This window comes from Cinclus cinclus, chromosome 12 (genome assembly GCF_963662255.1).
Source record: "Cinclus cinclus chromosome 12, bCinCin1.1, whole genome shotgun sequence".
In the NCBI taxonomy this organism is placed as follows: domain Eukaryota; kingdom Metazoa; phylum Chordata; class Aves; order Passeriformes; family Cinclidae; genus Cinclus; species Cinclus cinclus.
The window spans coordinates 1,268,162-1,279,877 of NC_085057.1; positions in this window are offsets into that span (position 1 = coordinate 1,268,162).

The window sequence follows — 11,716 nt, forward strand, 5'->3', positions numbered from 1 at the left end:
AAGGAAAGGAAAGTTTAGGAAAGGAAAGTTTAGGAAAGGAAAGGAAAGTTTAGGAAAGGAAAGTTTAGGAAAGGAGAGTTTAGGAAAGGAAAGTTTAGGAAAGGAAAGTTTAGGAAAGGAAAGTTTAGGAAAGGAGAGTTTAGGAAAGGAAAGTTTAGGAAAGGAAAGTTTAGAAAAGGAAAGTTTAGGAAAGGAAAGTTTAGGAAAGGAAAGTTTAGGAAAGGAAATGAAATTTTAGGAAAGGCAAGTTTAGGAAAGGCAAGTTTCGGAACGTTTAGGAAAGGAAAGGAAAGTTTAGGAAAGACAAGTTTAGGAAAGAAAAGTTTAGGAAAGGAAAGTTTAGGAAAATTTAGGAAAGTTTAGGAAAGGAAAGTTTAGGAAAGGAAAGTTTAGGAAAGGCAAGTTTAGGAAAGGAAAGTTTAGGAAAGGCAAGTTTAGGAAAGGCAAGTTTAGGAAAGGCAAGTTTAGGAAAGGCAAGTTTAGGAAAGGCAAGTTTAGGAAAGGAAAGTTTAGGAAAGGCAAGTTTAGGAAAGGAAAGTTTAGGAAAGGCAAGTTTAGGAAAGGCAAGTTTAGGAAAGGAAAGTTTAGGAAAGGCAAGTTTAGGAAAGGCAAGTTTAGGAAAGGAAAGTTTAGGAAAGTTAAGGAAAGGAAAGTTTAGGAAAGGAAAGTTTAGGAAAGTTAAGGAAAGGAAAGTTTAGGAAAGGAAAGTTTAGGAAAGGAAAGTTTAGGAAAGGAAAGTTTAGGAAAGGAAAGTTTAGGAAAGTTTAGGAAAGGAAAGTTTAGGAAAGGAAATGAAATTTTAGGAAAGGCAAGTTTAGGAAAGGCAAGTTTCGGAAAGTTTAGGAAAGGAAAGGAAAGTTTAGGAAAGACAAGTTTAGGAAAGGAAAGTTTAGGAAAGGAAAGTTTAGGAAAGTTTAGGAAAGGAAAGTTTAGGAAAGTTAAGGAAAGGAAAGTTTAGGAAAGTTTAGGAAAGTTAAGGAAAGGAAAGTTAAGGAAAGGAAAGTTAAGGAAAGGAAAGGAAAGGAAAGTTAAGGAAAGGAAAGGAAAGGAAAGGAAAGGAAAGGAAAGGAAAGGAAAGGAAAGGAAAGGAAAGGAAAGGAAAGGAAAGGAAAGGAAAGGAAAGGAAAGGAAAGGAAAGGAAAGGAAAGGAAAGGAAAGGAAAGTTTAGGAAAGGAAAGGAAAGTTTAGGAAAGGAAAGTTTAGGAAAGGAAAGGAAAGGAAAGGGAAAAGGAAAAGGAAAAGGAAAAGGAAAAGGAAAAGGAAAAGGAAAAGGAAAAGGAAAAAGGCTCTCCACAGTCCCAGACCTTGCACACCTCGTGCTGGGTTCCAGCTCCCCCTTGATTTGAGGGATGCTGCTGGGGATTCCATTTCCAGAGCACAGCAAGGAGTTCTTTGCCTTGGAGTGGGAACAAGAGGGATTATTTGGGGGAGCTCTTATCTGAATTTGCTCCATCCCTTGGAATTAGGTCGCTGCAGTGTGTGAGGGACTTGCTCCTGTCAGGAGAAGGGGAGGAGGTGATGGGGGAGCCACTGTGAAATTGTTTGGTTTTCTGGCTGGAGGGGGCTTGGAGTGTCTGAAGGGAAGGCACAGGTGATGGAGAGCAAGGCTGAATGTTTGGGGTGCATTTGGACCGAAGGTTTGGGGTGTGTTAGCCCAGAGGGGAAGATTGGAGGTGCCCTTGGCCACGACTGAAGGGGAGCTGTAACAATTTTTAGGATTAGTAGGGAATTCCAAGACCTGGATTGAGGGCTTTTATTCTGTGGCTTTCTAACCCAGAACAGCCCCAGCATTGTTGTACAGACACCAGAGGAGAGCAGAACTTCAGAGAATGAGGAGAAAGGTTGAGGAATGCTCCGGCTTCAGCTGTTCCAGGCCAGGAAAAGGAATTGGAGTTGTGTGTGGACTGGTTGCCAAGACTGATTTCTCATGAATGTGGGAATTCCCTTTGGAAATGCTGCTTTTCTGCTGATCCCACACCCAGACTTAGGGGTGAGGAAGGAATTTGCTGACCAGAGAAGGTGCATTGGTAATTCCTGCTAACTTGAGGTTATGCTGAAGGTTCCCAGAGTTGCACTGAGCAGCGTGGTCCTCAGGTCCAGGGCTGTGCCAAAGGAATTCTGGTGCTAAAATGTTTGTGAAACGAGGGGGCTGCCCCAGTGTGTGCTCTAAGGCTCTGTTCTCTGCAGAGCTGTGCCATAATAATAATTATGTAATAATTTGTGCTGTACAGTAATATTGGTGAATGAAGATGGGCACAGTATTTCAAAGTTTCAGTGGTAAAAGCCCCACTTGAATGTTGCAGCTTATTTTTATGTGGTTTTTACAGACCTTGTGTTTAATTCTAATGGGTTAGCAACTTTCTTGTTAGTCAGTTTACTGGTTAGAAGTGTGTATATGTGCTAAGAACTTCTATAATATAGGTGTTTATATATTTCCTTTACGGATTTTTATGGGACAGACTTCTCATTTTTTTACAGGTGTAGCTTGTTCTTTGAGCAAGAATAGATTGTTACACAAACTGATTTTTATTTTTGGATTTTTTTTCTCATGGGAAATTAACATGCTAGCTGTTAGCTGTACTTAGCTGAAGTCATAGGTGCAAGATATGATTTTGTAAGGATTTTTTTTTTTAACTCCAGAGATACCAATCTGCATTGAAAATCACAGAGATTTGGATTTCTCAGATGAAAAAAAAAAAAAAAAGGATGAAAACTGCAGAGATTTGGATTTCTCAGCTGGAAAGGAAGGGAAGGATGAAAACTGCAGAGATTTGGATTTCTCAGCTGGAAGGGAAGGGAAGGATGAAAACTGCAGAGATTTGGATTTCTCAGCTGGAAGGGAAGGGAAGGATGAAAACTGCAGAGATTTGGATTTCTCAGCTGGAAGGGAAGGATGAAAACTGCAGAGATTTGGATTTCTCAGCTGGAAGGGAAGGGAAGGATGAAAACTGCAGAGATTTGGATTTCTCAGCTGGAAAGGAAGGGAAGGATGAAAACTGCAGAGATTTGGATTTCTCAGCTGGAAGGGAAGGATGAAAACTGCAGAGATTTGGATTTCTCAGCTGGAAGGGAAGGATGAAAACTGCAGAGATTTGGATTTCTCAGCTGGAAGGGAAGGATGGGAGAGCTCAGCTCTCAGCAGGCACAGATCAGCTGCCCTGACCTGCAGTAATTCATGTTCTAATAGGAAATGTCACTGTCCCCTTTATTCTCTGTATATTCTGTATTTTTTGCTGCTCTGTATTTATTTGCCTCACCTGCTACTGGGAGCAGATGTGGAAAAATCACGAGGCCGTGCTTCAAATATTGCAGGTTGTTAAAAATTGTCTTCCATCAATCTCAACTCTTGTCTGTGAATGCAAACTGAGGAGTCAGAAGATGTGTGCTCATGTCTTTAGAAGCAGTTGGATGGGTTTTAACATCCCTGAAATGTCTCTGAATGTCACTGCTGGCTTTGGGCAGAGCCCCCACACCTGCGACCTCACCAGTGGGGTCTGCACCAGGCTGGACTTTGGGGAAAAATGACAATGTGATTTATTCCAATAAAGTTGAATCCTCTGACTCCTTTTTGGACATAAACCTCTGACATTTGTGCATTTTCCTGGCACAGGGAAGGAAGGAAATGGTTACTTGAGGTCATTCGAGACCCTCATTGGGGTTATTTGAGGTTCTTTGGGGTTACTTGGGGTTACTTGAGGTCATTTGAGACCCTGATCGGGGTTACTTTTGGTCATAGGGGTTATTTTGGGTCACAGGGGTTACTTGAGGACATTTGTGCATTTTTTGGCTTTTCCAGGGGTTACTTTAGGTCATTTGAGACCCTCTTTGGGGTTATTTGAGGTCATTTGGGACCCTGATCGGGGTTACTTGAGGTCATTGGGGTTATTTTAGGTCACAGGGGTTACTTGAGGTCATTTGAGCAATTTTTTGATTTCCCAGGGGTTACTTGAGGTCATTTGAGACCCTCTTTGGGGTTACTTGAGGTCATTTGAGACCCTGATCGGGGTTACTTGAGGTCATTGGGGTTATTTTAGGTCACAGGGGTTACTTGAGGTCATTTGAGCAATTTTTTGATTTCCCAGGGGTTACTTGAGGTCATTTGAGACCCTCTTTGGGGTTACCTGAGGTCATTTGGGGTTATTTGAGGTCATTTGAGGCCCCAATACAGGTTACTTGAGGTCACAGGGGTTATTTTAGGTCACAGGGGTTACTTGAGGTCATTTGAATAATTTTTTATTTTCCAGGGGTTACTTTAGGTCACTTCATACCCTCTTTGGGGTTACTTGAGGTCATTTAAGACCCTCATTGGGGTTACTTGAGGTCACAGGGGTTACTTGAGGACATTTGTGCATTTTTTGGTTTTTCTAGGGGTTACTTTAGGTCATTTGAGACCCTCTTTGGGGTTATTTGAGGTCATTTGGGACCCTGATCGGGGTTACTTGAGGTCATTGGGGTTATTTTAGGTCACAGGGGTTACTTGAGGTCATTTGAGTGATTTTTTTATTTCCCAGGGGTTACTTGAGGTCATTTGAGTGATTTTTTTGATTTCCCAGGGGTTACTTGAGGTCATTTGAGACCCTCTTTGGGGTTACTTGAGGTCATTTGGGGTTACTTGAGGTCATTTGAGACCCTGATGGGGGTTACTTGAGGTCATAGAGGTTATTTTGGGTCACAGGGTTTACTTGAGGACATTTGTGCATTTTTTGGTTTTTCTAGGGGTTACTTTAGGTCATTTGAGACCCTCTTTGGGGTTATTTGAGGTCATTTGAGGCCCTGATCGGGGTTACTTGAGGTCATTGGGGTTACTTGGGGTCATTTGAACAATTTTTTATTTTCCAGGGGTTACTTGGGGTCATTTGAGTCTCTTTTAATTGATCCAGGGGTCGAATGAGAACACAGGGATTACTTGAGGTCATTTGGGTTTCTTTGAACAGGAAACCCCAGTAGCCCAGACACTGCCTTGGGACTTCTCTGTGCAGAACATCCAGGACAGCAGAGAGAGCAGAGACAGCAGCCAGAACATCTGGACACAGCTGGACACAGCACCCTTGGGTCAAGCTCTCTAAAACTGCAGAGATTTGGATTTCTCAGCTGGAAGGGAAGGGAAGGATGAAAACTGCAGAGATTTGGATTTCTCAGCTGGAAGGGAAGGATGAAAACTGCAGAGATTTGGATTTCTCAGCTGGAAGGGAAGGATGAAAACTGTAGAGATTTGGATTTCTCAGCTGGAAGGGAAGGGAAGGATGAAAACTGCAGAGATTTGGATTTCTCAGCTGGAAGGGAAGGATGGGAGAGCTCAGCTCTCAGCAGCCATGGACGAGAACCTCCAGTGATTAATGGGTTAATATTTGCCCCACGTGGTGCAAGGACCAGCCCTGGAGAAGTTGGGAAGGGGTGATTTAAATGTTCCAGGTTTTTAAAAACCACAGCATTGCCCTCTGGAGCTCCCAGCAGAATGCCAAATGAGTCCATGAGCCTGCTCAGCTCATTTCTCTCACGGAGGATTTCTCCAGATAAATATGTGCAGGGTGAGAGCTTTTCATCTTTGCAGCTTGTTAGGAATCTAGATTTTTAAAAATAAAATAAAAATAAAATAAAAATCCCAGGTCTCTGCAGGGGTTTGTTCTCAGGCTGGCTCGCTGTAGGAACACATCTCTGCTTTCCTTTGCTTTCAGTTTGGTGGAACATCTCCTGAATAAGTTTGTTCATTATTATTAGGTTTTAAAATAATTTATGGGAAGAGGGCTGTGGGCCTGGCACAGAGCAGATATCTCAGCTTCCACCCCATGGAGGACAACGATGCCTCATCCCCATCTCTGCGGAAATGCATCGAAGCTTGATTGTAAAAAAAGTGGTAAAAAGTGAACCTTTTAAAAAATGCTATGGTTTAATTTTTAACTCTAAAAGAATTACCTGAACACCTTTGGCACTGGCAATATTGAGCTAAGCCACGGAGAGCCAGGCCTGGGAAGAGAAGGAGCCCCCAGCCCCCCACAGCCAGCAGGATTCTGTGTGCTCTGTGCTTTTTCAAACATGCCCCCAAAGAATCCATTTCTGCAGAAAAGATAGGCCTGCATAATTACCTGTCCTCTGCACTGCCAGGCAATGTATATTCAAATGTTTGAATAGAGAATTCCGCAGTAAGTCCAGTTTTGAATTATTTTTTACGTCCTGGAAAGCACAAAAACTGGGAGTGAATAGAATAGCCAATGAAAGATAAAAATTCTCATCTTCCTTCTTTCAAATTAAAGTTTACCTCAGTTACACAAATGCAGCACCTTGCACACTTCAGAGGGGTTTTATATAAAACTTATACTAGAACCCTGATCAGTGGGGTTTATCATCCAAATAATTCCATTTGCTGGAAGAAACCAGAGAGCCTTTCTTGGTGTGGTTTTCTTTATAAAGTTTTCTGTTTGGGAGGCAGAGCAGGAAACCCAGCAGCCACCAAGCCCTACAGCTGATTTTTCTCAACCTCAGATCTTGGCCCAGAGTATTTCCTTCCCTGCATCCCATCCTGAGAAACACAATTGCTGAAACGACTGAACATTCTGCAATGGTTTGGGCTGGAGGGATCCTCAAAGGATAATCCCACCCCAACCCCCTTCCCACACCTTCCACTATCCCAGCTTCTTCCAGCCCCATCCAGCCTGGCCTGGGGCACTTGCAGGGATGCAGGGGCAGCCCCAGGCTGTGCTCTGCACGTCCATATGGAGAATCAAGTCTGTCTCACCTGGGCTCCTGCCAGAGCTGCCACTGCCAGCTGGGGATGCCATCAGAGCCCTCGGATTGCTGCCCAGCCCTGCTGCACTTACACATCTGAGAGAGGAAAGAAAGAAAGCCTTTTACAGTGGTTTATTGCTTAGACTGAACTTTTTTCTCAGTGGATCCTTTGATTTTGGCATAATGGTATCAATATGTTAAAAAAAAAAAAAAGAAAAAAGAAGCAAATAAAAACGACATAAATCAGAGTTTGACACGGGGAAGGCAGCAAAGCTCAGCTGGGTGCAGTGGATTTTCCTGCACCTGCCCGGGATGGTGGTGAGCTTTCACTGACCACAGAATGAGCTGTCGCCCACCTGGTCACCCACTTCCTCCAGCAGGCTCCCAAAAATCTCCGAGGGAACGAAGCGCTGAGGTTCGCTGAGTCTCAGATCCCCTTTTGGACCCAGTCAGGCTTCCCCAGTCCCGGCTCACCAAAGAGGAGCTTCTGACGAGGCACCAGCCTTCAGGGTGAGGCTGGACCTCCTGGCAACGTCTTGAGGTGGGATTTACCCATGGAAAGGTCATGCAGGATCCTGCACGACGCTCCCAGAAAGGGGCTGGTGCCCATTTCCCCAGTCCTGAGCACACGTTTCCCTTGTCCTTGAGACCTTCCCATTAAATCCACCCTTGCCTCCTGCCGAAAGCAAGCCTGACCTTTCCAACTGAATTAAGAGCCAATTTATTACATATTTTAAATTCATAAGGAGATCAAAAGGGATAATGCTGGGATGACCCCGAGACCAGCCCAAGACACGGCAGATAATTGTTTCCTTAATTACCACGCCTGAACTGAATGACCTGTGCAGCTGAGGAGCAGAGGAGGTGTCAGAGCCCTGGTGCTGAGCGCTGTCCCTGCTGGGCACAGCCCTGCCCACCTGGGCCACCAAACCCACCCGGGGCTACTGAACCCACCTGGGCCACCAAACCCACCCGGGACTACTGAACCCACCCGGGGCTACTGAACCCACCTGGGCCACCAAACCCACCCGGGACTACTGAACCCACCCGGGCTACCGAACCCACCCGGGCCACCGAACCCACCCGGGACTATTGAACCCACCCGGGGCTACTGAACCCACCAGGGCCACCAAACCCACCTGGGCCACCAAACCCACCTGGGACTACTGAACCCACCCGGGACTACTGAACCCACCCGGGACTACTGAACCCACCTGGGCCACCAAACCCACCCGGGACTACTGAACCCACCCGGGGCTACTGAACCCACCTGGGCCACCAAACCCACCCGGGACTACTGAACCCACCCGGGGCTACTGAACCCACCTGGGCCACCAAACCCACCCGGGACTACTGAACCCACCCGGGACTACTGAACCCACCTGGGCTACCGAACCCACCCGGGCCACCAAACCCACCCGGGACTACTGAACCCACCCGGGACTACTGAACCCACCAGGGCCACCAAACCCACCCGGGACTACTGAACCCACCCGGGGCTACTGAACCCACCTGGGCCACCGAACCCACCCGGGGCCACCAAACCCACCCAGGCCACCAAACCCACCCAGGCCACCAAACCCACCCGGGACTACTGAACCCACCAGGGCCACCAAACCCACCTGGGCCACCAAACTCACCTGGGCCACCGAACCCCCCCAGGGCTACCAAACCCCCGTTCCAGTCCTGGCAATGGAGATTTGTGCAGCCTGGGACGAGCTGGGACACTCGGCCCAGGAGAGGGGATGACACAAGGGCCAGGGGCTGCCCCCAGCCTGGCCTTGGGCACGGCCAGGACACCCAGATATTATTATATTATTATACTATTATACCAATTACCCATCTTCTTATTATAAATGTAGCGTTTATGAATATTATAATGGTTCTAACAGAAATATTATCTTTATAATGTAGCTATATCAGTGTTCAGTGTTAAATTAATTTAAATTAAATAATTGTAAATACACATATTATGTATTATATATTAATTATATATTATATAGTATATATTAATTATATATTATGTAGTATATAGTATACATTATATACTATATATTACACAGTATATAATTATATAGTATATATTAATTATATATTATATAGCATATAGTATACATTATATACTATATATTACACAGTATATAGTATATATTACATAGTATATAGTATATATATTACATATTACATATTACAAATTACATATTACATATTATGTAATATTTCTGTTACATAATAAAATTCCATAAATATTATAATACAATACAAAATGTTATATTTTATTACATTTTATTACATTATTAGTTATATGATGTATTATTTATTATATTATTAATTATATATTTAATAGTTTAATTTAATATATAAATAAAATATAAATACATGTTTATATATAGTAGAGATTATAATATAATATAATGTAATATAATATAATGTAATGTAATACAATATTCAATACTATATATTCTCTATCATTACATATATATTATTAAAAATATTATTATTTATACTACGTAAATTTCACAACATATAAAATATAGAAATTTAAGAACATATAAAACTTTAATAATCAATTAAAAACCCTTCCCTGGCAGCGAGTCTCTGCAGCCACTGCACCATCCCACGTGGGTGACAATGACACCCAGCACCCTTCCCTGGCACTGAGGGGCAGGAGAGTTTTTCTCCCAGGCAGCCCCAGCCCCCAGCACAGGCTGCCATGAAAAGCTGGATAAAGACACCAAGATGCTCCCCACATTGCTTTTTGTGCATTATTTATCAGTGGTTAAGGAACTGGGGCCGTTACAAACAGCAGCAAATGAGGGTGGCATTAATTTTAAAGAGTCTGTACCAGCTCTCGGGTGGTTACAGGATTTATTATAAATAACTCAGGCATTTGCTGAGTCCTCAAACCTGCACCAACAGTTGATCACCGAATAAAAAAATCTGAGTGAAATGCAACTGCAAGTTATTAACCTGCAAATGAAAACCTGTTTAAAACTGCTAAGAAGGCCCAATTAAAGAGAGAGAAGACAGAACAACCTGTGGCTCCCGTTCCAGGATAAGGAATCCAAGGAATTAAAAGCTAACATGAAAATGAATAATATTTTAAGAATTTCCCAGTGCAAGGTGGGAGCTGTGGCTACGCGCTCCCACCCACGGAGATTGTATCTCACAGCCAGCTGGGTAAGCGTGCAGACCTGGAAGCTGAGTGCAAAGGAGGATTAACAGCTGGTAAATTAAAGGGTTTGTGGGAGGTTATTCAGGGAAAGAAAGCACTCTGATAATTCCCATCCAAAAATCCCCAAAGCCTCTGGCTGCAAGTGCAGCTCCAGGAGAGGAAGGCGGAATCAGAGCAGAAAACAGGACTGGGGGTTGTAAAGAGAGCAGAAATCTGCTGTAAATCCGATAAAGATGCTGAGGTCCCCAGGAGCTGCTCTGGTGGCATTCACTGACCACAGAGGGGAAACGATTGCTTGGGCTCCCAAAAATCCCCTGGACAACAGGAGCAGCTCAGGGCTCAGATTCCTTCCCAAATCCCACCTGCCCCTGCCCTCTGCCTGGGGAAGCGTTCCCTGTCCTGTGCTGTCCCTCCAGCCCTGGGACAGATGTGAGGCTCCAGGAGCAGCCTGAGGCACGATGGTGACCTCGGAACACACTTATGGGGATCTCACACACACTTATGGGGATCTCACACACACTTATGGGGATCTCACACACACACACACATTTATGGGGATCTCACACACATTTATGGGGATCTCACACACACACATTTATGGGGATCACACACACACACACACATTTATGGGGATCTCACACACACACACACATTTATGGGGATCTCACACACACACATTTATGGGGATCACACACACACACACACATTTATGGGGATCTCACACACATTTATGGGGATCTCACACACACACACACATTTATGGGGATCTCACACACATTTATGGGGATCTCACACACATTTATGGGGATCTCACACACACACACACATTTATGGGGATCTCACACACACACATTTATGGGGATCTCACACACACACATTTATGGGGATCTCACACACACATTTATGGGGATCACACGCACATTTATGGGGATCACACACACATTTATGGGGATCACACACACACACATTTATGGGGATCACACATTTATGGGGATCTCACACATATTTATGGTGACATCACCTCATTCTGGTCCATCTGCACTCTCAGTGTCAAGGGGGGGTGGGAATTATCTTTTTTTTCAACAGATTTGAGAACTTTTTACCCCAGAAATTCCCCAGCTCCTGTCCCCAGCATTCCCTTTGAACAGACCCTGTGGCTCCACGGAGGAGCAGCTCCAGCCAAGCCCTGTGAGGCACCAGCTCCTTCCTTCATCTCCCTGCATTATAAATAATTTCCATAGAAACTGGAAATATTCCCTAAACCAACAGAGGCTCCCTTATTTCCAGCAATTATCTTAAGGTCTGATTTGCATTTTAAATGTCACCTGTATAAATTAAAACTGTTTACTGTTCACACTGTCATTATTCTGAGTCATCTGGCAATAGCCAGCTACAGACTCCCTTTGTTTGTTCCAGAAAGCTCCACACGAGAGCATCCCTGGACCACTCTCAGGGCTGCCTCCTCTGGCACAGGTGCCTGGCTCCTTCTCCAGGTTGTCAAACATTCCCTGTTTCCCTGAGCTCACTCGCTGTGGCAATGAAACTCCTCCAGAGCATCACTTGGGCTCCATTTTTCAGCTGCTGCAGCTTGCACAGCTGTTCTCTCCTGAAGGGCTCCCAGGAAGCAGCAGCGTCCCTGCTTTTCCAGCTCTGCTTTGCGTTCTCCTGCATTCATTTTTTAAAACCTGGAGTAATTTTTAGGTTATAAATGACTTTTTTCTTTCCTTATACTGAACTTCAAGGACAAACAGAACACCTCCACATTTGAGAAGTCTGAAAACCACTTTGATAATTCAGGTAAGCAGCAGGCTGTGCTCT